Source organism: Musca autumnalis, unplaced genomic scaffold (assembly GCF_047663935.1).
Source record: "Musca autumnalis isolate F117 unplaced genomic scaffold, ASM4766393v1 scaffold_2, whole genome shotgun sequence".
NCBI lineage: Eukaryota > Metazoa > Arthropoda > Insecta > Diptera > Muscidae > Musca > Musca autumnalis.
The window spans coordinates 48,866,747-48,893,969 of NW_027411755.1; the positions used below are offsets into that span (position 1 = coordinate 48,866,747).

At 35.6% G+C, this 27,223-nt stretch overlaps 1 long non-coding RNA gene across 1 annotated transcript in view; it reads left to right on the top strand.

The window, feature by feature from the left end:
* LOC141392772 (uncharacterized) overlaps positions 1–21,405 on the top strand; it is a 58,814-nt gene extending 37,409 nt beyond the window's left edge. The window contains exons 2-3 of the long non-coding RNA XR_012409867.1: positions 20,806–21,037; positions 21,118–21,405. This is a non-coding gene — a long non-coding RNA (uncharacterized lncRNA). The remainder of the gene's footprint in view (positions 1–20,805; positions 21,038–21,117) is intronic.
* Positions 21,406–27,223: the final 5,818 nt, after the last annotated feature.

Genomic DNA, 27,223 nt, shown 5'->3' on the forward strand with positions numbered 1-27,223 from the left:
CAGTCTTTTATTAGGGCCAAGAAATATATAACCAATAGCTGTCTGCTGGGCAATAATTCCATTGACATCCGTTGAAATTGAACCGTTTCTATAAAGGTGGTAAAATTCGTCGGTTCCTAGTTCAATTTCTAATAGCAAGTTGCTCTGTGGATCTGGATCGGCCAAAGAGTTCGTGAAACCGGTGGTTGGATCCTCAGGAACTGCAGCTCTGTATGGACGACGTGGAAGATCATTGGTGATGACGGGTCGTATTTCGCAACTCCATACAAATCTCAATGTACGACCTTTTGTTTTTGGTCCATTTCACCCGCTAAATATTTCTCGATCATCACCATACAAAATTTTGTGACGATCGGTCAATAATTGCGGCCTGGAGCGTGGTTACAATTTTTAATGGACGGACGGACACACATCTCAAAATCGCTTTATCTCGTCGAGATATGAAGATTGGTATACCACATTGGGGGTCTCCGACGAATATTTCGCGGTGTTACATGAATTTTTACCAAAACAAACTTATAATACCCTTTTCCACATTGTGGTATAGGATATAATAAATTATATATGTAATGATATGAGGATAAAATTGGTGAGAAACAAACTCTTACCAATACACTCGTGTATCCCTATACTTTGATTTCAGATAAATATCGGCTTACGCAAAAATATTTTTTCAATTAGCGCGATTTTTTACAAAAATATTTTCACTATTTAATAAAATAAAATTTTTTTGTAAAAATGTCTGACAAACGCAGGGGATTTTTTTTATATCTCGCAATTTTTTACAAAAATATTTTCATTGTTTGTGGAAATAACAAATTTTTGTAAAAATATGAGAATACTTTCTGAAAAAAGTTTTTTTTACAATACAAAAATTAAGGAAATACAAAATTGTTATGTAAACACTTTAAAAATCGCTCATTTTAAAATTAAAAAAAGAAAGTAATATTTCATGTCTTGGTTTAGTCCCCATATAAGTGTACCTCACAAGTTTCGATATTTTAAGGATTTTAGCTAAAAATTTGGTAATATATCTATTGAGGTTCCCAGTGCAGTATTTTGAGAATTTTAGCTACAAATTTTAACCGAATTAGCTGTAATTTGACATTTGAGGTTCTCATAGGTCACGAAAGTTTTCAACCAAAACCGTCAACACCACTCCATGCTTTGGTATAGCCCCCATATAAGGGTACCTTCCGATTTTCGGTATTTTTATAATTTCAGCCGCAATTTTTAACCGAACTAGCTGTAATTGCATATTCGAGTTTCTCAGTGGTCACAAAACTGATCCAACAAAAATTGTCAACATAGGACCATTTTTCGCTACAGCCCCCTGATAACGGTACCTCCCGATTTTCCGTACTTTGAGAATTTTAGCTACACTTTTACACAGAACTACCTGTAATTCGACGTTTGAGGTTCCAAGAGGTCTGAAACAATTGTTAACATAGGTCGATGTCACGGTATAATCTCCATGTAATGGTACCTTCCGAGTTTCGGTATTTTGCGGATTTTTTATCTACATTTTTGGACCGAATTGGCTGTAATATATCATTTAAGGTTCCCAGTAGTAACATAACATCTCCATCAAAAATTTTAAACATAGTTCCATGTTTCGGTATAGCCCCTATATGACAGTACGTCCGATTTTCGATATTTTTAGGGTTTTAGATACATTGTTTGACGGAACTACCCGCTCAAAACTTTTCCACCAACAATAATCAACGTAGGTCAGGGGCAAGTCCATACTTTTTGAGAAAACAGTCCGAAAGTTTTAAAAAAAACCCTATGGCACCATATGTAGTGGCCGGAGAGCTCGAACCGAATACTATTTTCGTCCACACTTTGGATATTTTAATATTTCTTCGAATATTAGATGAAATTCGAAAGTGGTGCTTATAGGTCCACTCCTTACGGTACCTCCCCCACAAAAGTTCGAAAATATTCGCTAAAATGGTGCGCGCGATATTTCATAGACCTATCTTTCCAATGCTTGTGGTACCAAATGTTCAATATTTTTGTGTGGATAAGATCCTTTTGACATTTTAACTAAAGGTGTCTGTGTATCGATATCCCCACAAACTTTTGAGCTTTAATCCTATCCATACTTTTGTCGGTTCATACGCCCAAAATTTTGAAAAGTAAAAGACTCAAAAAACTTGTGTGCGCTCAAGTGGCTTCCGAAGGCAAGTGAATTGTTGATGATCTCTGCAATCAATCGACTTTATCAAGGTGGGATAAACCGTTAGTTAAAAAATCTGCAAATACACTAAAATGTTTTGCTGAGGAGCGACATCAACACAACAACAAAAAAATAAAGGAAATCAATAACCAATTTTTGAAAAGGATCCCCATATATTATTTGTTGTCTTCTACGAATAGTTTGACGTGTTACAAACTGAATAACAAAATTAACATATAACCTCCATCAATGGTGGAGGGTATCAAAGAGTCACCTAATTACCAATTAGGAGTAAGAAAACTAGATGTTTTCAATGGACAATCAGCGTACTTTGAACTTTTTATTCTAAAATGTACATATGTGGTGATATTATATTATTAAGTATAAGAAGAGTTTAGTTTTTCCTCTATGACTTTATTGAAAAAAAGTTAAAGCCATTAACGGCTTAAATCTCATATTTGTATGTTTCATTTATAATGAATAGAAGATCTGTGTCTTTCTTTATTGTGAAGGGTATAAAAAGTTCTGCCCCTTTCAACTTGAACAAGCGAAACGAACCAACAACAAACCGAAAGCTTTTGAGCTTTTGTACAAGTATAAATATCAACTAGCCACCCAAACAGTTATTAACCTTGATATAATGGAATTGCATTTGCGAATAGTTTAATTGATTATTAATGAAACTAGCTGACGCTGACAGTGATCTCAAAATTATAATTTGTTGGAATATGCTACTTACAGAACGTGCATTCCCAACGTTTGTATTTGCAATCTTAAAATAATAATATACGAAGGGAATGAATGTTGTTGTTTGTATAAAAATCCAATAGTCATACAAGCTATGCCAATTGCCACTGCTTGTCACTTTTAACAATTTAATATGCGTTTTTCCATTGGACTAAAGTGAGTCTATTCCACTAGTCATACAAGCTATGCCAATTGCCACTGCTTGCTACTGCCCAATTGTTAACAATTTAATATGCGTTTTTCCATTGGACTAAAGTGATTCGATACCAGCTATTGCAGTCATTCCCACTAGTCATACGAGCTATGCCAATTGTCACTGCTTGCCACTGCCCAATTGTTAACAATTTAATAAGTGTACCTCCATTGGACTGAAGTGTGTCTATTCCACTAGTCATACAAGCTATGCCAATTGCCACTGCTTGCCACTGCCCAATTGTTAGCAATTTAATATGCGTTTTTCCATTGGACTAAAGTGATTCGATACCAGCTATTGCAGTCATTCCCACTAGTCATACGAGCTATGCCAATTGCCACTGTCCAATTTTTAATAATTCAATATGTGTACCTCCATTGGACTAAAATGAGTCTATTCCACTAGTCATACAAGCTATGCCAATTGCCACTGCTTGCCACTGCCCAATTGTTAACAATTTAATATGTGTACCTCCATTGGACTAAAGTGAGTCTATTCCACTAGTCATTCAAGCTATGCCAATTGCCACTGCTTGCTACTTTTAACAATTTAATATGTGTTTTTCCATTGGAGTCGATTCCAGCTATTGCAGTCATTTCCACTAGTCATACAAGCTATGCCAATTGCCACTGCTTGCCACTGCCCAATTGTTAACAATTTAATATGCGTTTTTCCATTGGACTAAAGTGATTCAATACCAGCTATTGCAGTCATTCCCACTAGTCATACGAGCTATGCCAATTGCCACTGCCCAATTGTTAACAATTTAATATGTGTACCTCCATTGGACTGAAGTGAGTCTATTCCACTAGTCATACAAGCTATGCCAATAGTATGTTTTTTTATTTGCTATTGCGAAACTCTTTATAGTAGAGAAAAATGTTTGTTTTGTTTTAGTTGAAGATTCAATCATAAGATTGCTTAAGTCTGGAGTAATCCCCCATTGGCTTAACTTCATCATTACTTCCTTTGCAGAGAGTAATGTTTACAAAACGCACTCACAGCTTGCAAAATTTACTGATCACTGCCAATATCATGATTTCATCCCGGCGAAGGGAATTATCAATTGGCTTTTCAGTTTTTGAAATGATGATTTTTTAGTGAAAACCTAAACTCTTTAAGCATCGAGTATTCTCATTTTAATGAGAATGATGATCAATTTTCGGCTTTCCCAAAAAAAAAAAAAAAAAAAAAAAAAAAAAAAAAAAAAACTCTAGAACAAAGTATTTGCAAGCTGACAGCACGATTCAACTAAGAAATCATCGATTTCTGTTAAGTTTAAATAACATCAGCACAGTTACCTGTGAGTATGTTGTTGGAATTTTATTTAAAAATTCCCTTTTGTGCGTGCCTTCGCACGATTAAGATTGATTAAGTCTGGAGTATTCCCCCATTGTCTGATGATTTTTTAGTGCAAACCTGAACATGATCGGTAAATTTTGCAAGCTGTCAGTGCGTTTTGTAAACATTACTCTCCGCAAAGGAAGCAATGATGAAGTTAAGCCAATGGGGGAATACTCCAGACTTAAGCAATCTTATGATTGAATCTTCAACTAAAACAAATCAAACATTTTTCTCTACTATAAATGTATTATTTTCGCAATAGCAAATAAAAAAACATACCTCTGATTCTTTTAAAGCGTCTTTTTGTTGCGGGTGAAGCCGGTTTTTGCCAAATGAAAATGTTGTCATATTTAACAAACATACAAAACTGGGCTGCCAACCGTCTTTTTGTTGTCAATATTTTGCCAAATGAAAATACTGCAATATTTAACAACCATGCACAACAGGGCTGCCAAGTTGTAACAAAAAGAAAATCGAATGGATTTTTCCAGATCAAGCTACAACCTCATATACACATGACGATATTTGATTCCACCTTGCACACGACTCTCACTGCACCACAGTGACGCTCAATAAAGAATTTTAATTCGACTGAATTTAGTTTTGGATGAAACAAATTTATTAATCAAATTTAAATTTTTAATAGCAACATAGAAAAAAAATATGGAAGACTTTCCCTGAGCCGAAACGTTGTTGACATATTTTCCTCGTAGATTATAACTGGAAGACGAACATCACGATTTACACGGTTCAATTTGGCCAGTCCAACAAGCAGTGCTGCTTGTTTTTTGTGGCAGCAACGCATGCAAACCCATACAAAATTTTCACAATGCTGGGGGATAGCTAACGTCCGAGCTCTGCGCTTCACCTCCTACGAAACACATGATGATATTCTCTTCTATTCAGGTTTGTTGATTTAATCTGTAAAATAAAAAGTACAATCTTGAATTAATAAATGTATTGTTAATAATTATCAAAAAAAAAGAAAGTAAGTTGGTAAACAGAAAGAAAAATATATTTTGTGCAGAAGTCTAGATATGGCGAAAGCATTCATCAAATGTCATGTTGGATTATTTGAATAATCAGTTACTCTCTATTCTCTAAATGAAAGCGCTATACGCTGGCATTCCACTAAGACACAATAACAGACACACGTTTTAAATATGCATTATTTATTTAGACATATGTTGACAAGTTTTTGTTTGGTTAAATTTTGTGACCACTGGGAACCTCAAATAAAAGTTTCGGTCAAAAATGTAGCTTAGACTCCAAGGGCCAAATACAATCAGTCTGTTGTGGATTGGGTCACGCGTTAAAATCATGAAAACTTTAAACAAAACATGAAATCTCTTAGACTTTTGTCATGTGGTTGTTGCTTTGACGCGTAAAATGAAGCTCAACGGGCCAATTGTATTTGACCCTTAAGTGACAGCATTGTAATCTGACATACCAATAACACACATAACAAACATGACTTTTAGTTATTGCTCATAGTTAGGTGGCGTATATGGATATGATAGCGTATACGCAACATGTTATGTACATAATTAAGACCTATTATGTAGGACATTTTTCAGAGAAGTTTTCTGACTATTATGTACATATTCTGACTATATTCAAAATTATTATTATATATAATTGGTCTGGAAGAATGTGTCTTCTACGACCATAAAGTAGAAAATTGTAAATCAAATTTAAGTCAATGGGGCATGATATCGCCGACTTTTATAGTGCTGTATAACCTCAATAGTCCATTCTTTTGTACTTATTCGTGTTTGTTTTATGACTTGTGAACAGAAACAAAACTTTTTGACCTGACTATATAAGTCGGCGATATCATGCCCCATTGACTTAAATTTGATTTACAATTTTCTACTTTATTGTCGTCGAAGAGACATTCTTCCAGACCAATTTTCGAACATTAATGATATATGTGGTCAACTATGGTGGATTTGCGAGCATGATAATACTTACATTTGTACTGCAAGGATAGTTAAAAAACTAAACTTGAACTAAAATACCAACTATTTTCAATGACCTTTCTAATTTATCGATCCTTATAATATGGCTACACTTGGTATTTGCTTTCATACAATTTTCAAAGCTCAGAAGAGATCTAACGAAATCAAAAAGTCATTTAAAGCAAGTTTATAAAACGTTTTTGTTTGAATATTTCTTGTTTTTATCTGAAATTTCTTGGTACCTTTTCCATGTTGAGAATTGAACCCACGTTCCAAATAAAGCGGGTCAAATTTGTTGTAGGATTTATCAGAATGTTCCATTTTACTAAGCTAACCCAAACAACTGCGCAATATTTGCATGGGTAGTAAAATTTTTTCAATTTTATTTGATTCAAACCTATTCTGATGATCGCAAAAATTGGACACTTTTTGTAAATTTTTTATTATAATTGGGATATTTTCCGAAAATATGGCAACACCGTCAAATTTTTTCTTGGGAATGTTGGCATAGTATTATTATTATTATTATACAATATAATTTTATTGTCATAAACATAAAAAATTTAAAAATATTGAAAAATTCAGAGAATGTACAGGGAACACCCGTAGTGAAAACAGGTTATATATTTTGTAGAATTTCGGAGGGGGCAGTGAACCTCCCTTATGCCATACTTTTTTGAAAACGCTATTTTAGCACGCCCACTTTTTAAATATGTTAGATATCCAAAACTGCTTAACCACTTGGCTTGAAAATTTCAGAGAATGTACAGTGAACACCAGTGGTGAAAATAAGCTAAATATTTTATTGAATTTCGGTGGTGCGAAGTATCTCCCCCATGCCATATTTTTTTTAAAACCCTAGTTTAGCACGCCCACTTTTAAGATATGTTAAATATCCAAAACTACTGAACCGATTTTCCTGAAAATTTCGGAGAATGTACAGGGAAGACCCTAGGAGAAAATAGGCTATATATTTCGTTGAATTTTTAAAAAACGCCATTTTAGCAAAATTGAAACGAAGAATTGAATTAATTCTTCCGAACATCGACCCCCTCCAAACTTCCACCCTCTTGAAAATTTCAGAGAATGTACAGGAATTCAGAACTACTGAGCCGATTTTCTTGAAAATTTCAGAGAATGTACAGGGAGGATTAAAAAAAACGTTATTTTAGCAAAACTAAAGACATATATTTTTTTTTGTTTTGCCTTATTAAGGCGAAGGTCATTTTTAGAGTGATATTTGAATTAATTCTCTTTCGAGTTGAGCTATTTAGACCTAATAGGTACATTGAAAAATTAGGAATCCACCGAAGTCCCACACATTCAACCACTATGCTACGTTTCACGGGTGGTTAGACCGATCATCAGGCATATTGAATGGTGTTTTTTAGTGGGTGGACGAAGGCTAAGCTTGGAGACTAGCATTTATATCACAAATCATTCGAAATTTGTATATTCGAATTATTTATTTATTTTAATGTTAGTCATTTAATTCCAAACCTTTCCTATAGTCCGACTTGGCTGGTAACCCGATTTTTCAATGCTTTATTACAAATACTAAGGCAGCTTTTTTCCACCTTTATTTCCTAATTTTTCAATGTACCTATTAGGTCTAAATAGCTCAACTCGAAAGAGAATTAATTCAAATATCACTCTAAAAATGACCTTCGCCTTAATAAGGCAAAACAAAAAAAAAAATGATTTCAGCATGAGCCAGGCTGGGATTCGAACCTGGGACCCCAACAACCATGTGACACGGTTGCAGGCGTCTTAGCGTTCTAAGCCATCAACTTGTCAAAGATTCCGATGACAAATATTGATGATCAAAATCTTCTGATACAGAAGAACAAATAAAACAAGTAAAAAAGCATTAAGTTCGGCCGGGCCGAACTTTTCATACCCTCCACCATAAAATATTCAACTTTAAGTGAGTACGTTAAAATGTCAGATAATGTACATAAAATGCTTCATTCGGGAGGCCCTTTTTTATGGTGCCTATATCTAACTGTTGACAATTTTTGGTGGGCTAGAAATTGGGAGGTACTGTTATATAGGGGTTATAATAAAACATGGGCCTATGTTGACAGTTTTTGATGGGAGCCTTTAATGTCAAATAACTCCTAATTCGGTTAAAAAATTTAGCTAGAATCCTCAAAATATCGAAAATCGGTACATAACGTGGGAACTTCAAATGTCATTAACAGCTAGTTCGGAGGTATCAGGGCTATACGAAAATATGAAGTTAAATGAACAATTTTTGTTGCAGAATTTTTGTTGGCTTTTAAATTTCAAAATATGGTAAGTTCGTCCAAAAATAAACTAAGGCACGGAAAATCGGGAGGTTTGTTTTGGGGCTATACCAAAACATAGACCTACGTTCGGTTAAAAATTTTAAGTAAAATATTGGGGCTATGTTGAAAATTTTTGATGCAGATGTGTGGTGACCACTACAACCTTCAAATGTCAAATTACAGTTAGCTAAAATTGCCAAATTACTGAAATTGGGAAGTACCGTTATATGGGAGCTATATCCGAACATGGACCAATGTTGACAATTTTTGATGGAGAGGTGTTGTGACCACTAAGAACTTCAAATGTCAAATTACTGCTAGTTCGGTTTAATATTGTAGCTAAAATCATTAAATTACTAAAAATCGGGAGGTACCGTTATATGGGGGCTTTCTTGACAATTTTTGGTGGAGAGGTGTGGTGACCACTAAGAATTTCAAATGTCAAATGTTCAAATTACAGATAATTCGGTTAAAACTTGTTGGTAAAATTCTCAAAATACCTGAAATCGGTCGGTAACGTTATATGGGTGCTATTCCAAAACATGGACCTATGTCCACTAGTTATATAAGTTTATTGACATTTAAGAACCCTAAATGTCAATTGATAGCTAAATCGGTCTAAAAATGTAGATAAAAACGTCAAAATGCCGTAAATCTGGGGTACTGTTATATGGGGGCTATACCAAAACGTGGACCTAGATCCCCAACTTTTGTTATATAAGTTTAGTTACACTTCTGAAAATGTAGCTAAAAACGTCAAAATACCGTAAATCGGGGGGTACCGTTATATGGGGGCTACACCAAAACGTGGACCTATGTCCACAAGTTTTCTCACATAAGTTTATTGACATTTAAGAACTTCAAATGTCAAATTATAGCTTCATCGGTCTGAAAATGTAGCTAAAAACGTCAAAATACCGTAAATCGGGGGGTACCGTTATATGGGGGCTATACCAAAACGTGGACCTATGTCCACAACTTTTGTTATATAAGTTTATTGATACTTAAGAACCGTAAATGTCAAATTATAGCTAAATCGGTCTGAAAATGTAGCTAAAACCGTCAAAATACCGTAAATCGGGGGGTACCGTTATATGGGGGCTAAACCAAAACGTGGACCTATGTCCACAACTTTTGTTATATAAGTTAATTGACATTTAAGAACCCTAAATGTCAAATTATAGCTACATCGGTCTGAAAATGTAGCTAAAAACGTCAAAATACCGTAAATCGGGGGTACCGTTATATGGGGGCTATACCAAAACGTGGACCTATGTCCACAAGTTTTGTTAAATAAGTTTAATGACACTTAAGAACCCTAAATGTCAAATTATAGCTAAATCGGTCTAAAAATGTAGCTAAAACCGTCAAAATACCGTAAATCGGGGGGTACCGTTATATGGGGGCTATACCAAAACGTAGACCTATGTCCACAACTTTTGTTACATAAGTTTATTGACATTTAAGAACCCTAAATGTCAAATTATAGCTACATCGGTCTGAAAATGTAGCTAAAAACGTCAAAATACCGTAAATCGGGGGGTACCGTTATATGGGGGCTATACCAAAACGTGGACCTATGTCCACAAGTTTTCTCACATAAGTTTATTGACATTTAAGAACTTCAAATGTCAAATTATAGCTTCATCGGTCTGAAAATGTAGCTAAAAACGTCAAAATACCGTAAATCGGGGGGTACCGTTATATGGGGGCTATACCAAAACGTGGACCTATGTCCACAACTTTTGTTATATAAGTTTATTGATACTTAAGAACCGTAAATGTCAAATTATAGCTAAATCGGTCTGAAAATGTAGCTAAAACCGTCAAAATACCGTAAATCGGGGGGTACCGTTATATGGGGGCTAAACCAAAACGTGGACCTATGTCCACAACTTTTGTTATATAAGTTAATTGACATTTAAGAACCCTAAATGTCAAATTATAGCTACATCGGTCTGAAAATGTAGCTAAAAACGTCAAAATACCGTAAATCGGGGGTACCGTTATATGGGGGCTATACCAAAACGTGGACCTATGTCCACAAGTTTTGTTAAATAAGTTTAATGACACTTAACAACCCTAAATGTCAAATTATAGCTAAATCGGTCTAAAAATGTAGCTAAAACCGTCAAAATACCGTAAATCGGGGGGTACCGTTATATGGGGGCTATACCAAAACGTAGACCTATGTAAACAACTTTTGTTACATAAGTTTATTGACATTTAAGAACCCTAAATGTCAAATTATAGCTACATCGGTCTGAAAATGTAGCTAAAAACGTCAAAATACCGTAAATCGGGGGGTACCGTTATATGGGGGCTATACCAAAACGTGGACCTATGTCCACAAGTTTTCTCACATAAGTTTATTGACATTTAAGAACTTCAAATGTCAAATTATAGCTTCATCGGTCTGAAAATGTAGCTAAAAACGTCAAAATACCGTAAATCGGGGGGTACCGTTATATGGGGGCTATACCAAAACGTGGACCTATGTCCACAACTTTTGTTATATAAGTTTATTGATACTTAAGAACCGTAAATGTCAAATTATAGCTAAATCGGTCTGAAAATGTAGCTAAAACCGTCAAAATACCGTAAATCGGGGGGTACCGTTATATGGGGGCTAAACCAAAACGTGGACCTATGTCCACAACTTTTGTTATATAAGTTAATTGACATTTAAGAAATCTAAATGTCAAATTATAGCTACATCGGTCTGAAAATGTAGCTAAAAACGTCAAAATACCGTAAATCGGGGGTACCGTTATATGGGGGCTATACCAAAACGTGGACCTATGTCCACAAGTTTTGTTAAATAAGTTTAATGACACTTAAGAACCCTAAATGTCAAATTATAGCTAAATCGGTCTAAAAATGTAGCTAAAACCGTCAAAATACCGTAAATCGGGGGGTACCGTTATATGGGGGCTATACCAAAACGTAGACCTATGTCCACAAGTTTTGTTATATATGTTTATTAACACTTAAGAACCCTAAATGTCGAATTATAGCTAAATCGGTCTAAAAATGTAGCTAAATAAGTCAAAATACCCCAAATCGGGGGTACCGTTATATGGAGGCTATACCAAAACGTGGACCTATGTCCACAAGTTTTGTTATATATGTTTATTAACACTTAAGAACCCTAAATGTCAAATAATAGCCGAATCGGTCTGAAAATGTAGCTAAAACCGTCAAAATACCGTAAATCGGGCGGTACCGTTATATGAGGGCTATACCAAAACGTGGACCTATGTCCACAACTTCTAATATATAAGTTCATTAACACTTAAGAACCCTAAATGTCAAATTATAGCTAAATCGGTCTAAAAATGTAGCTAAAAACGTCAAAATACCGCAAATCGGGGGTACCGTTATATGGGGGCTATACCAAAACGTGGACCTATGTCCACAAGTTTTGTTATATATGTTTACTGACACTTAAGAACCCTAAATTTCAAATTATAGTCTGAAAATGTAGCTAAAAACGTCAAAATACCGTAAATCGGGGGGTACCGTTATATGGGGGCTATACCAAAACGTGGACCGATATAGCCCATCATCGAACTTGATCTGCCTGCAAACAAAAGACGCATTTTCCCAAAATTTCAGCGTTCTATCTCCATTTTTGTGGATGCTAGAGTGATTACCACAGACGGACGGACGGACGGACGGACGGACGGACGTGCTCAGATCGACTTAGAATTTTACCCTGATCAAGAATATATATACTTTATAGGGTCGCAAATGAGTATTTCAATGCGTTACAAACGGAAAAACAAACTTAATATACCCTCCATACTATGGTGGAGGGTATAATAAAGGTGGAAAAAAGCTGCCTTAGTATTTGTAATAAAGCATTGAAAAATCGGGTTACCAGCCAAGTCGGACTATAGGAAAGGTTTGGAATTAAATGACTAACATTAAAATAAATAAATAATTCGAATATACAAATTTCGAATGATTTGTGATATAAATGCTAGTCTCCAAGCTTAGCCTTCGTCCACCCACTAAAAAACACCATTCAATATGCCTGATGATCGGTCTAACCACCCGTGAAACGTAGCATAGTGGTTGAATGTGTGGGACTTCGGTGGATTCCTAATTTTTCAATGTACCTATTAGGTCTAAATAGCTCAACTCGAAAGAGAATTAATTCTAAAGACATATAGTTTAGGAAATAAATTTGCGAGACAACGGTGGTGGGGCCTAAAGACCCAACCACACCCACTTTTTTAAAACATTTTATCTCTGAAACTACTGAGCCGATTTTCCTGAAAATTTCAGAGAATATACCAAGATGTCCCATGGTGAACATAGGCTGCATATTTTATTAAATTTCGGAGGGGCGGGGTACCTCTCCTAGGTCCAATGTTTTAAAAAAGGTATATTTAAAAAAAACTTGCGAAGCAACGGTGATCGAATCTGCGACTCTAGGTACTTATTTAGGGCCTAAAGGCCCGACCACTCCAACTTCTTTAAATATATTATATCTCCGAAACTACTGAACCAATTTTTCTGAAAATATACAGCGATGACCCTAGTGAAAATATGAAATATACTTTGCTGAATTTCAGAGGGGCAGGGGAACATCCACAAGGCCCACCGAACCCTTCGGTTTGAAAATAAATTTGCAATGGTGGTTGTGTTCCCCGCCCTACGTCCTTAGTTGGGAGCAAAATGCCAGACCATATCTTTTTTAATACGTTATATATCCGGACTTCCGACCGGTTATCATATAATTTTCAGATGCTATCTATTTTATTGAATTTCGGAGGAGCGGGGTTCGAAAATGTATTCGATGGACAATGGTGGTTGTGCCTCGGACTCTAGGTACTTGTTTGTAGCCTTAATACCCGAACACGCACACATTTTCAAATATGTTATAAAAAACTTCTGAACCGATTTGCATGTCATTTTCATATGTTGTACAGGTATGGCCCCTAGTGGAAATAGGCTGTATATTTTGTTGAATTCCGGAGGAGCCCTATTTTGTACAACTTTATATGTAAAACTTCGGAACGTGTCCATTTTCCCGACCACTTTCTTAAATATGTTACAAACCAATGGAAATACCAAATGCTATGCATAACGGAGCTTTGGTCTTATTGAAAAGCAAGTGTTTGGATTAAGGACACGCAAGTCGATTTTCGTGTAATCGATTCCTCTATTTTTATACCCTCTGCATTTATGCTAACGAGGGTACATACACTTTCATACGGGCAAAATGTGCCTCATCGAAATAATGGTTTAAAACCCCCAAGTATGTTTGGACCAAATGTGTTTCAGACAATTTGGAGTCGATTGAGCAATATCCGCCCGTCTGTCTGGCTGGCTGGAGCGCACGATAACTCTCGAACGGATGAACCGATTCGGTTCAAATTTTGGCGTTCGTAATATTTTGCCCAAACTTAGTTTAAGTTCGAAGATGGGCTATATCGGTCCACTCCTTCCGGTACCTCCCACAAAAGTTAGAAAATGTTCGGAAAATTTGTGCGCACGATAACTTTTGAAGGGAGTAACCGATTTGGTCCATACTTTGCCCATCGTAAAGTGTGCACCAGGCTTAGATAATGTTTCAATATGGACTCAATCGGCCCACTCCTTCGGGTACCGCCCACACAAAATTTGGGAAAAATTCAGTTTAGGGCCATCTCTCGAATCGCTCTGATTTTTGTTTTAGCAACTTGTATTCACCGCCCTTCATACGACGGTACAAGTTCCATTAGGGGCATGTCCATACTTCCTGAGAATATAGCCTGAAAGGTGCAAAAAAACCCGTATGACACCGTGTGAGGAGGTTGGAGCGCAAGATAACTCTAGAACGGATCTGCCGATTCGGTCCAAAATTTGGCGTTAGTAACATTTTGTCTATACATAGTTTACGTATGAAGATAAGCCATATCGGTCCACTCCTTCAGGTACCACCCCACAGGTACCTCCCCCACAATAGTTCAAAAATGTTCGGAAAATTTGTTCATACGGTAACTCTTGAAGGGAGTGGCCGAATTGGTCCATACTTTACACATCCTAATATATCTACTAGATATAGATCAAGTTCAAATATGAACTATATTTGTCCACTCCATCCGGTACCTCCCACACAAAATTTCGGATAAGTTCACTTTAAGACCTGCTATCGAATCACTTTGATTTTTGTTGAAGCAACTTGCAGTCGCTGCCTCAATTACGATCGTAAACGTGTTTTAAGGGGCAAGTCCATACTTCTTGAACAAACATCCCGAAGGGTGAAAAAGTCCCCTATGGCACCATATGTAGTGGCTGGAAATCCACTTCCAAAACTTTTGATCTCTAATCATAATGAACATTTTTGTCGGTTCAAATTCCCAATATTTTTAAAAACCACTAAATAAAAAAAAATATTTCAGGATATATCTCTGTCGGCCGACTGACACTTTTTTACTTGTTTTATTTGAAGAATCTAAAAATCGAAGTCGACTTTTGACTTCATAGAAAATTAAAAGATCGAGTTTCTATTATGAGTCTTAGATTTTTGCAGTGGAAATCGAAAGATCAATTCTGTTTTGACTTTTTGATGTACTAAAAAAAATTAAATATACATACATATGGCGAAAACCAAAAATGTTTTACAATCGATGAATCCGAGTTTCACCTATTCAGAATTCGCGAACTGTTAACATATTCTATATAGTAGGACTGAAATTCTTTAAAATGAAGTGTTTTAAGAGGAATCCCATAAGGTCGACCATTAAAATTAATTTACGTGGAAGCTGTGCTGGCATCAATGTAGACAAGTAGGCAAAAATGGGTTGAAGCCAATAATTTTTTTTATGCTTCCTTCCGATTTCTGGCTTAACCTTACATTTTATAGACATATGTCCAAAAAAAGACTCAAAGAATACTTCATGGGCAATATGAGACTAATGTACCATTTTTCGATATATCCACTTCATCCACCTAAAATTGATGCTAACATTTTGAAGCCGAAATTTCGGGGGTTTTGAAACTCAAAATAGGATTATAAGACTCGTGATTTTACGTCGTCTAATGCATATCTCATGAGTCTGCTCCTTACAGCATCCTAGTAATTGGAGTCTAAAGGCAAATATTTGATGCGTGAATTTAAAAAAAAAAAAAACTATTTTTTGCGTTTAAAATCTAGAAGTGCCATTCAATTTCCTTTGTACCCCGCGTGAATTTAGTTTTTTTCACGCGACGGATCTAATGCAAACTTCCACTATCGAATCCATCCACTATTTTGATACACGATTATAATATGTGCCAAAACGCGTGTCATAAATTACAGAGATTCGCGAGTAATATCGGTTTTTTTATCAAAAATAGAATGTTGAGGCACATCCGCGGTTCTTGAAGATTCTATTTGAAATATGTGTATATAGACGTATTTTTGATGGCTGCTACTGCAACAGGATGCGCATAAAAATCGTATGCATATTGCGCGATTTTTGCCCACTTTAAGGTTTTTGGCGTTGTGAGATGCAACTGACGGCACACAATGGCCGCTGAGTGAAACATCGAAATATGCATAAATATTGAAAGATTCCAAAAACGAATGCGCTTGAACTGATTTTAGCTAATTCACGAATAATAGGCTTTTTAATTTCCAAATTTTTTCAATGATTGCAATTTCAATATAATATTACTCTTAATATCCTATCCTTATAATTTATAACAGTAAGCAAATAAGCTTTCACGATGGTAAATCATATTTCTTGATGAAGTTTTAGCAGTACACACGCAAACAACTTAGATCTGGTTAAGATTTTATGGCCTCATTTAAACCGACCTAAAATAAGACTTTTTTCCAGTGATCGGACCTTTATCTCCGAAACTAATAAGAATTTTGCTTTGCAGTCTTCAGCAATATTGTAGCCCTAAAGTAGTAGAACTTATGTGTCAAACAGATGAACTAGGAAAAGCAGCATCTAGCGCATCAAACTCGTTAAAATACAGAAAATTTTACATAATTTCTGAAATTCTGGTCAGTAACAACTAAACTGTTGGGAGTTGAAACAAGTAGCCATTATAAAAATGTTCCCAATAATGTGACCATCAATTCTTCAGAACATTCTGAAACTCTAAAATTGTTATTTCACGTTGTTTAGGGGGTATTTCATAACATACCTTCTACAAAACTTATTTCATACAATGTTCACACAGGCTGTTTATTCTCGTGTTGGGGATTTTAATGAATTATTGAAATATTTACCAAATTGTTGTTGAAAAATTTGTTATAAACAAGGCGATAGAGGCATTTTACAACAATATAATGTACTGAAGAGTTGTGTATTATATTCCAGAGAATATTTTCCAAAAGGTAACATTAAGAAAAATTTAACATTTTGGGAGATACGCTGCGAAATATACACAAATTATAGAATTTTTAGATATATTATAAAATTTGAGGCAATAAATGCAGTTTTTCGAGTTCACTATTCCTCCAAATATTTTCTTCTTGCTCTTATCTACAAGTTTGCTGCAGATGTCAAAACAAGATTCATACTGTTTCAGAGATACAGCCCCGATTTGTTTTAAAAATTCGATTTTAACCATGTTTAGATGAGGCCATAAAAACCGAACCCGATCTATGAAAACAAAACCCAAATACGGTTTTTGCCTATTGGTCCTCTACTTTCATAAAATTTTGGACAGAAGTTGTTTGCACGCGATTGGCTCAAAAATGTTGCAAATTTGAAGTAAAACAATGTTGCCTTCATTCGAAAAATTTCCTAAAATAGAACAAGAATCCAGGTCCAGTTCGTTAGGTCCATTTACACCCACTTAGAAACTAAATTTTCGAATCAAACCAAAAAATATATTTGCAACAACATTTTCCAACATTAAGTTTTTCTCTTTCTCTATAAATTTGGTATCATATTTTTCTACGCATTGTCTAGATTCCGCAAATATTCTTTAATTTATTTTTGAGGGTTTGTACGGGACAGGATAATTTGGATTTACTGCAAACATTTTTTATTATTTGTTGATTTTCCGCGAAAATAATAATAAATTTTATAACTATTTAAACATCTACAAATAGATATGGAATGCTGTTAACGATTTATGCATACATTTTCTCATAACAACAAATAAGATATTTTTAAATATTTTTTCTTTATATGAGAATAAAAACCGCTATAACTTTTGCGCGCATCGTCCAATTTTGTGAACGCGAACAGATTTGAAACCAGAATTTTTATACCCTCAGCCTTTAGGCTAAAGAGGGTATTTACACTTTGATAGGACCAAAAATGTGCCTCATCGAATTAATGGTTTTAGACCCCAAGTATGTTTGTACGAAATCGGTTTCAGACAATTTTGAGTAGATCTAGCAATGTCCGTCCGTCTGTCTGTCTGTCTGTCCGTCTGTCTGTCCGTCTGTCTGGCTGGTGCGCACGATGACTCTCGAACGGACCAATCGATTCGGTTCAAATTTTGGGTACCGAAATATTTAGTCCAGATTTGATTTAAGTTCGAAGATGGGTCATATAGGTCCACTGCTTCAGGTACCTCCCTCACAAAAGTTCCAAACTGTTCGGGAAATTTGTGGGCACGATAACTCTCTAAGGAAGTTACCGATTTGGTCCATACTTTGCACATCGTGAAATTTCTACCAGACTTAGATGAGCTTCCAATATCAATCCTTCGGATACCTCCCACACAAAATTTCGGATAAGTTCAGTTTAGGACTTGCTCTCGAATCGCTTTGATTTTTGTTGCAACAACTTGTATTCACTTCCCCCCATACGAGGGTACAAGTTTCATCAGGTGCAAGTCCATACGTCCTGAGAAAATGGCCGGAAAGGTGCAAAAAGCCCCTATGACACCTTGTGTAGTGGTTGGAGCGCAAGATAACCATCCAACGGATATGCCGATTCGGTCCCAAATTTTGCCTTCGTAATATTTTGCCCAAACATAGTTTAAATTCGAAGATAAGCCATATCGGTCCACTCCTTCCGGTACCTTCCCCACAAAAGTTCAAACATGTTCGGAAAAATTATGCGCACGATAACTCTTGAAGGGAGTGACCGATGTAATCCATACTTTGCACATGCTAATATATCTACCAGATATAGATCAGGTTCGAATATAGACTATATTTGTCTACTTCTTCTGGTACCTCTCACACAAAATTTTCGGATAAGTTCACTTTAAGACCTGCTCTCGAATCCTTTTGATTTTTGTTGAAGCTATTTGCATTCGCTACCTCCATTACGACGGTAAACGTTTTTTCAGGGGCAAGTCCATATTTCTTGGGAAAACAGTCAGAAAGGTGTAAAAAAAACGCCTATGTCACCATATGTGGCGGTCGGAGAGCACGATAACTTCGAACTGTTCAACCGTTTTGGTCCAACATTTGGTCTTTGTCATATTATATCCAAACTTAGTTTCATGGGCCATACTGGTCCACAACTTTCGGTACTTCTCCCCAATATTTAAAAAATGTCACTAAAATGCTAAGACGATGTTACTTGATCTCCTAATATTTTAGTTTAACTTCTCAAATGGCCCATATCGGTCCTCCCTAAGGGTACCTGCCCTACAAAAGTTCAACATTTGTGTCTTAGTGCAGTTAATTCCTAAGCCACATTTTTGTCGGCAAGTTCAATTGTCCAAAAAGGGCCACACAATTCTAAAGATACCTTAAATACATTCGATCTGTCCGGAGGTGAAAGTATCGCTTCACATTGGCTGAGGGTATCTATCTGTCGGCAAAGCCGACTGACACTTTTTTACTTGTTTTCTTAACCTCTGTGCAAAAAATTGTAGATGTGCTTGCAAAAATTTTTTAAATTTTTTTTTCAAATAGAATTGCAAAGGATTTTTGGTTTTTGCCACATATGCATTGCATTATAAAATAAGTAAAACACCGCTGATTGTCACGTACACCTTACTTATAACAATTTGTATGTAATGCAATGTAAAAAAAATGTTGAAAATAAAATCGAATGATCGCAAAGTAGACATCTCCGTTTTGAGTAATGATCGAAAGGTAGATTTTTGAGTTCTAGGTAAAAGTCAAAAGATCGATTTTTGATTTCTAAGTAAGAATCAAAAGATCGAAAAATCGATTTTTGAGTTCTAAGTAAAAATCAAAAGATCGAAAGATGATTTTTTAAGTTTTAACCAGAAATCAAAAGATCGATAAGTCGAAGGCAACATATCGATAGCCATAACTTCATCAGGTAGAAGCTTTATATCGATTCTTGAAGAATTTAAAAAGCAATTCGCTTTTAGATTTTAGACAAGCTATTTCAGTTATACTGCTCCAGCAGATGAAATAAATGCATGACTCAACTCATAAGTTCTTTGCCGGCATGTTAAAAGTGCATATGGACACCAAAATTTCCGAAAATTGTTTTATGTATAGTCACTTGCAGATCCCCACTAACTATCGATGCAAAAAAAATATATTATTGACTTAAGAAAAGGTAACATAAATTTGTTTCAAGGGTCGGCAACGCGGACCGGGTAGGCTATTTCTATTTAAATTAGCATCACTATTCTAACACCATTTTCACTTTCAATTGACATTTGTGGATTGTTCTTGTTCATAATTAAACTAAATTTAGTAAAGGAACCATCATTCAAGAACTTAGATGAATGACGCAAAGGATAAATTTCGGCTTATCTTCAGTTTAAAAAGCTCTCCTAATTTTTGTGAAATTTTTCCAGGGGTAGATATTGTTGCGCTGATCTCGGGAATGTATAATATTCTTGGGGCATAGACCCGATTACCTGCCCGAAATTCTGGGTACAAAACCTGGTTTATACCCGGCTCTACTGAACCGAATGCAACACAATTGGTATCATTGGAAAGCTTATAGCTTATAAATACCTATCCAATAAGTGGTCATACGATGGGGTTATTCAGATGATATATCCCAAAAAGTAAGCTGTATTTCCGCAAAATTATTTGTTATTGGTAGTACTGGTAAAACAGTGCTGCCAAGTTGTTTATGGTTCCACTGGTTCATTCTCCACAGCATCTTCTCCAACAAATCGTAACTTAATGACATTTAAAAGTAAACGAACGAAAGTAACAACGAGAAATATCCATTCCATTTTTATTTCCAGATCAAGCGTTGTGCTTTTTGTGAGGGACCAAGTAAATTGAATACGTGGAGTAGATTGCAACATACAAAGATGGCACGGGCGCAGTTTTTTTCCTGATGATGTTTTGGAATGACACAACAATCGCTTCTATGCCACATAACAGCATGGCAGAAGCAACTCCCATTTGAAGGCGTAGAAGGCGTTGTATGAACTATAGTGATATAAAAACGAATTCCACACTGAGAAAATAGGAGTAAACCTCATATAAAATATCTTAACAAGAACTAAGTTGATTTATTAAAATACTAATGTACACATATTTATTTCTTGCAGACAAACATGAAGAAAGCTACAATTCCGGTGTAATTTCCCAAAGCCTGTTGAGTTTATCACCATCCGAGCGCCGTGCTATATTTAATTCCGGTGATTTAAAGCGATCGAAAAAAAAGCTGGTGATATCCCGTCCAGTTTAGTTCGCCGCTTATCTATGTATATGTCCGTGTCATTTTATAACCTATCTACATACAATTTCGGCCATTTGACGTAGTGGAGTGCCAAGTACTATGTCAGCTCCTTGTATTTTTGTACATTAAACCTTATTTCACATTCAATAAACTAGATACGAAAGCTTAAAAGAGATTTTTTCTGTACTCTTTGCACTTAATAAAATACAAAATCTACAGAAAAAAGGCTTTGATTTATTTGATCTTATGTTGCACACGACTCTTACTGCACCACAGTGGCGCTCAATAAAGGCTTTTAATTCGATTGAATTTAGTTGTGGATAAAATAAATTTATTAATCAAGTTGAATGTTCATTTTCAGCCAAAACTTTGTTGACATTTTTTCTTGTAGGCTATAGGTGGAAGACGGATATCACGTTTTACAGTGTCCAATTTGGTGTGCCCAACAATCAGTTTTGTTGGTTTTTCTGAGAGGGAAGCTGCTGGTTGTCTGGCTGGCTCCAACGAAACATATGTAACTTCCTGGTGATCCCTTGCGTCCACTGAGAATCTCTTCATTTTAGTTTTGTAAATTTAAAATGTAAAATAAAAACAAGTGAGCAAAGGCTATAGCCGGTACGGGGCCGACCATGTGTTACCCTACACCACTACCCCTGTGCATAAGCTTTTCACTGGTAAACATTTCTTTTAGGGAATATAATCCGAATACCATCAAACATAATATGCCTCTTTTTCTCGGGACCCCTATAAGCAACCAAAATTTCGTGACCATCCGATCAAAATTGCGACCTGTAGCGTGATTACAAAAAAATCGGAAAATGGGATGCATTACCGACTATTGCGATATCTCTGTTGTTAGACCACCTACGACAGCCTACTGTACATCGTTGTAAAGGTGATATTTTCTACTTTCCTTGCAAGGTTTTGCTTTTGATATACCTCTTAAAGAAACAGAGCTTTTGGCTTTGAAATAAAACGTTGACCTTTCCTCCAAATAAGTGTTTGCCCATTTCGACCCCTGAATATTATCCGACCATCATCAAAATAAATAGGCTTCTTCCTCTGTGGGACCCCCACTAACTCCCAAATTTTCGTGACGATCCGATCGAAATTGCGACCTGTAGCGCGATTTTGAAAAAAATTGAAAAATGGGATGTATTACCGACTATTGCTATATCTACGTTATTTGGCCACCTACACCAACCCGCTTTGAATCATTGTGAAGGTAGGATATTCTTCTTTCATAGTCAGGCTTTGCTTTTGGAAGATCCCCAACCAAAGCTGTGATATTCGTCATTATAACTCAAATCGCAAACATAAAAAATGGGTTGTATTAGCAACAACCTACTATACATCATAATAAAGGTGATATTTTCTACTTTCATTAACAGGTTTTGGTTTTGGTATACCCCTTATAAATGCGGAGATATTCGCTTTGAAATAAAACGCTGACTTTTTTCCCAAATAAGTTTTTTGCTCATTCCGACCCCTGAATATTATCCGACCATCACCAAAATCAATAGGCTTCTTCCCCTCCGGGACCCTCATCAACACCCAAAATTTGGTGATGACCTGACCAAAATTGCGACCTGTAGCGTGATTACAAGGTTTAGATGGACAGACGGACAGACAGACTGACGGACGGACACACATAGCCAGATCGACTCAGCTCGTAGAGACATTCATTTTGGTATATATAAGTATGGGTCTACGATCATTATTTCGATGCGTTACAAACTTTTTGGCCAAAACCAACTTATAATACCCTCCCCACATAGTGGTGTAGGGTATAATTACGATAGTGGATTAATAAATGTTTTTTATTTTCTTAACTTAACTAAAAAGTAGACAAAGCCCTCTCCCCTCTCTCTACCATAAATCAAAAACTGAGAAACGCTAATTGAGCATCGGATAAGTCCCAGCTTGGAAAACTCAGTTACACTCATAAAAGAAATAGCTATCATAGCCCGTGGACTGTTTAGGATAAATCTGAATAAGAATTAGAATTATTCTACAAAATAACAAAAATATTTTCTGTGCAAAGGAAAGCGCATGAGACTGAGATCCATACGGACAACTGTCTAAATATGGCGACAGCATTTATCAAATATCATGTTGGATTACTCTCTTTACTATAAATGACAGCGTCATACACTGGCATTCCACTAAGACGCAGAAATATACAACAGTTTTAAATATAAACAAGTAAGCAAAGGCTATAGTCGGATGGGGCCGACCATGTAATACCCTACACCACTATCATCGGGAATTAGTTTTTCGCAAATTGAAATTCCTTTATGGAACAAATCAACTTATTGCAAGAAATATTTTTTTCGATTTTGCACTTTAGCACATCAAGCTTAATTAAGGGTACCATAGAAAATAAAGTTCTAACATAAGGTGTAATATTAGAAACGAAGATACGTAATGAATGATTTTGTTATATCAAATGTCTCCGACGTCTATTCTTTAAAAATAGGAAAATATAAAATGTCCATGTTATGACATTCTAATAAATATTAAACAAGTAAGAGAAGCGTTAAGTTCGACAGGGCCGAATTTTTTATACCCTCCACCACGAACTGTATTGAAGTGAATAGGAACAATTAGTTTTATTTCGTTTATGAAAGTACTAAACTGATAATACTCCTTTCGAAACAGTTAATATGGGGCGACATTTTTATTCTTTCCAAAACATGGACCAATATTTACAATTTTCCGTTCGATGTAGGCTGCATAAAACGTTAACCTGTACCGATAAATTTCTGGAGGAGAGTTATGTAACTCCAGCGAATACTAAATACTAAATTTCAGTAATATCCACTGAATATTGTGGCTAAAACTTTTGAAATATCGAAAATTGGGATTGATCTTTCAATGGGGGGTATATAAATACATGAAACAATACCGGAAATTTTCAGGTGGGAAGTTTTATACCACCAACGGAGATTAAATATTAAATTTCATCCGTTTCGATGGGATATTAATGACACAACCTTAAAATAGCGAAAATCGGGAAGTACGCTTCTACGGGGTTATTTGAAGAAAAGGGCTTATATTGATAATTCTCTTCTGCAATATTTTATACACACATGGCAATTTAAATACTAAATTTCAGTCATATCGGTGGTATATTGAGGCCACAACTTTCAACATACCGTAAATCGGAAGGTATGGTCCTATGGGGGTATTTGAGGACGTAGACCCATATCGGCACATTTCGGCTGGAATGTTTCATACCTCTATGAAAAACTTAATACCAAATATCAGCTATTTTGGTGGAGAACGAGCTATGTTCTACATATGAGATATCATATGGAATGTTTTATACTCCAAATGAAGATTAAGCACCAAATTTCAGCCATTTCGGTTTAATATTAAGGTCACAACCTTCAAAATACCGAAAATCGGGAGGTACCGTTCTATGAGGGATATATGAAGGCGTAGACCTATACCGAAAAATTCCATATATTCCTACGGTGATCAATATTTTTGGATGAAAATAGAGTACACATACGAGGGCTACTACATAAGATTCTGGGCTAGACAACAATCTCAGTCGCCATTTACCATTTTCACTGGAAAGCTTAACATTTTCTGCTTAAGCGTACTCAGTACGGTTTGACGTACCACGAACTGCGTTTCTTACAGGACTTCAAGAATTAATTAGCAAAAAAAATGTGGAGTTTACTTATGAACATTATCATCCGACCATTTTTCACAATGCTCTACGTGAGGACGACGCGATGAAACAACATCCTATAGTTATTAGTCAATAGGGTTTCGTAGTCTGAGCTGGAGTCGTGCAATTATGCTGTAGTCGGAGACTGAGTCGAAAAATAACTTGGCTCCAACTCCGTGCAACAATCTTTTCTACATTTATCAAAAATGAATTTCAAGAACTCTTTTGGTCCAATTAATACTCTAAAGCAAACTTAAAACTCCATGACAATCGAATTAGAGTTTCAACTTTAACGTCAATTTGTCAATCGATTTCTCAATATTCGATAAGAAATGTATAAATATTTTGGAATATTTGTTTTATGTGGAATATTCTTGATTTAGAATATGATCAATGATATTCCAAGAAGATAATGATCTCCAATTGCTCATATTCCCGAGCGAAAGCCTGCCCAATTCAGAACCTGTTACACAGAGTTTCAAATTTCGACGATCTTGTATTTTTATTATAATCGTAGAAGTTTTAAAAAAGAAGTTTTGTAGTTGTGACAAATGTTCTTTTCAAGGAACACCTCAGAAAAAGTCCAACATATAGAAAAAAAATTGGAAACTTGTGTATATTTTATTCATATTGAGTGCTATTAGAAATTATCCTCGGAGTCGAAACAAAAATGGCTCGACTCCAAAACGTTGCTAGTCACACGTACGAGTAAAAGGTTTGTCGTAAAGTAAATTGAGTTTTTGCGAAAGTGATTGTAGGAAAGCTCTATTCTTCCCGCTCTCTACCAAACACTCAATATATTTTACGGCAAACTTTATACGTCCAAGAGAAACGACATCAATAAACAGACCAAGTGACACGATGGTCTGTGACACTTGCCGCTAATTCCTCCTCATTGACCGTGCAAAACTTAGAGCTCTATCCCAAAAAATCAATTTATTTAACCGAAACATTAGTACGAGTTACTGATAATGCAAGATCGCCATGATAGAGGTATCCAGGGACGTACTCAGGATTTCATTTCGGGGGGGGGGGGGGGGGGCCCAACGTGACCAACGTGTCCGATGGACTCGAAATTTTAGCACATATTCTATTCTACATGTACTTTAAAATAAGCCAAAAAAATTGGATTTTTCGAATATTATGTAAAATATTGGTACAAAGTATATAAATTCAATAGAAAGAATTCATAATATTTAGTATACAATTTTAAATATTTACAGAGTAGGATATTTAGAATTGAAAATAGACGAACGTGGCCCGGTTCGGTAAAGTCGCCATGTAAAATTTAAGCCCCGTTTTCAGTATATTGAAGTTTTTAATCATACGGGCTCACGTTATAGTTTATCGCAGAATTATACAACCACAAAGAATTGCCGTTGTCTTTGCTATAGCAAGATTTTTACTATTTCGAGGATCTTAGCCTAATTTTTAAGAATATCGGCTGCCGTTGTCGTTGATATGTTTCAATATGAAAACATTAAGAAAAATTTAACAGTTTTGGAGATATGGTGCGAAATCTATACAAATTATGGAATTTTTAGATATATTATAAAATTTGAGGTAATAAATGTAGTTTTTCCAGTTCAGTATTTGTCCAAATATTTTATTCTGACCCTTATCTACAAATTTGCTTCAGAGGTCAGAAGAAGATTTGCATTGGTTTCAGAGATATAGCCCCGAGTTGCTGTAAAAAGTCGATAATTAGCAATGTTTAGAGGGGGCCATAAAATCCAATCTGGACACGGTGTGCCTTAACTAAATTTAAATGGAAGGTGCTTACACCTGGGAAGTTTTTGCAGATTCTGAAACTAGAATGTTAATAGATGAGACATATCAAGAAACAAAAAAAATCGCCGGAGGGATTTTCAAATAAATCGCGATTTAAGTTCACATTTTTAGGGATTCTTTAGATTTTCACGATTTTGCTTGGAAACCGCGAGTCCTATGCAAATTATCCTAAAAAAACATTTTGTAGCTGTGAAAATTCTCCATAAGATTGACCCTTATAATATTTTCGTAGGTTTTACCGTTTTTGAGATATAGAAGTTCAAATTGAGACAATGCACTGACTGTAATGTCATTACTGCAATTTCCCAAATTAAACTTATATATGTTGAAAATTGTAAAACCTAGGAAAAAATAAATCATCCAATCTTGTAGAGAATTTTCAGAGCTTCAACATTTTATTTAGTCCCATTTTGATATGACTTGCGGTTTCCAAGCAAAATCTTGAAAATCTAAAAACCCCCTAAAATTGTGAATTTTGATCGCGATTTATTTAAAAATCCCT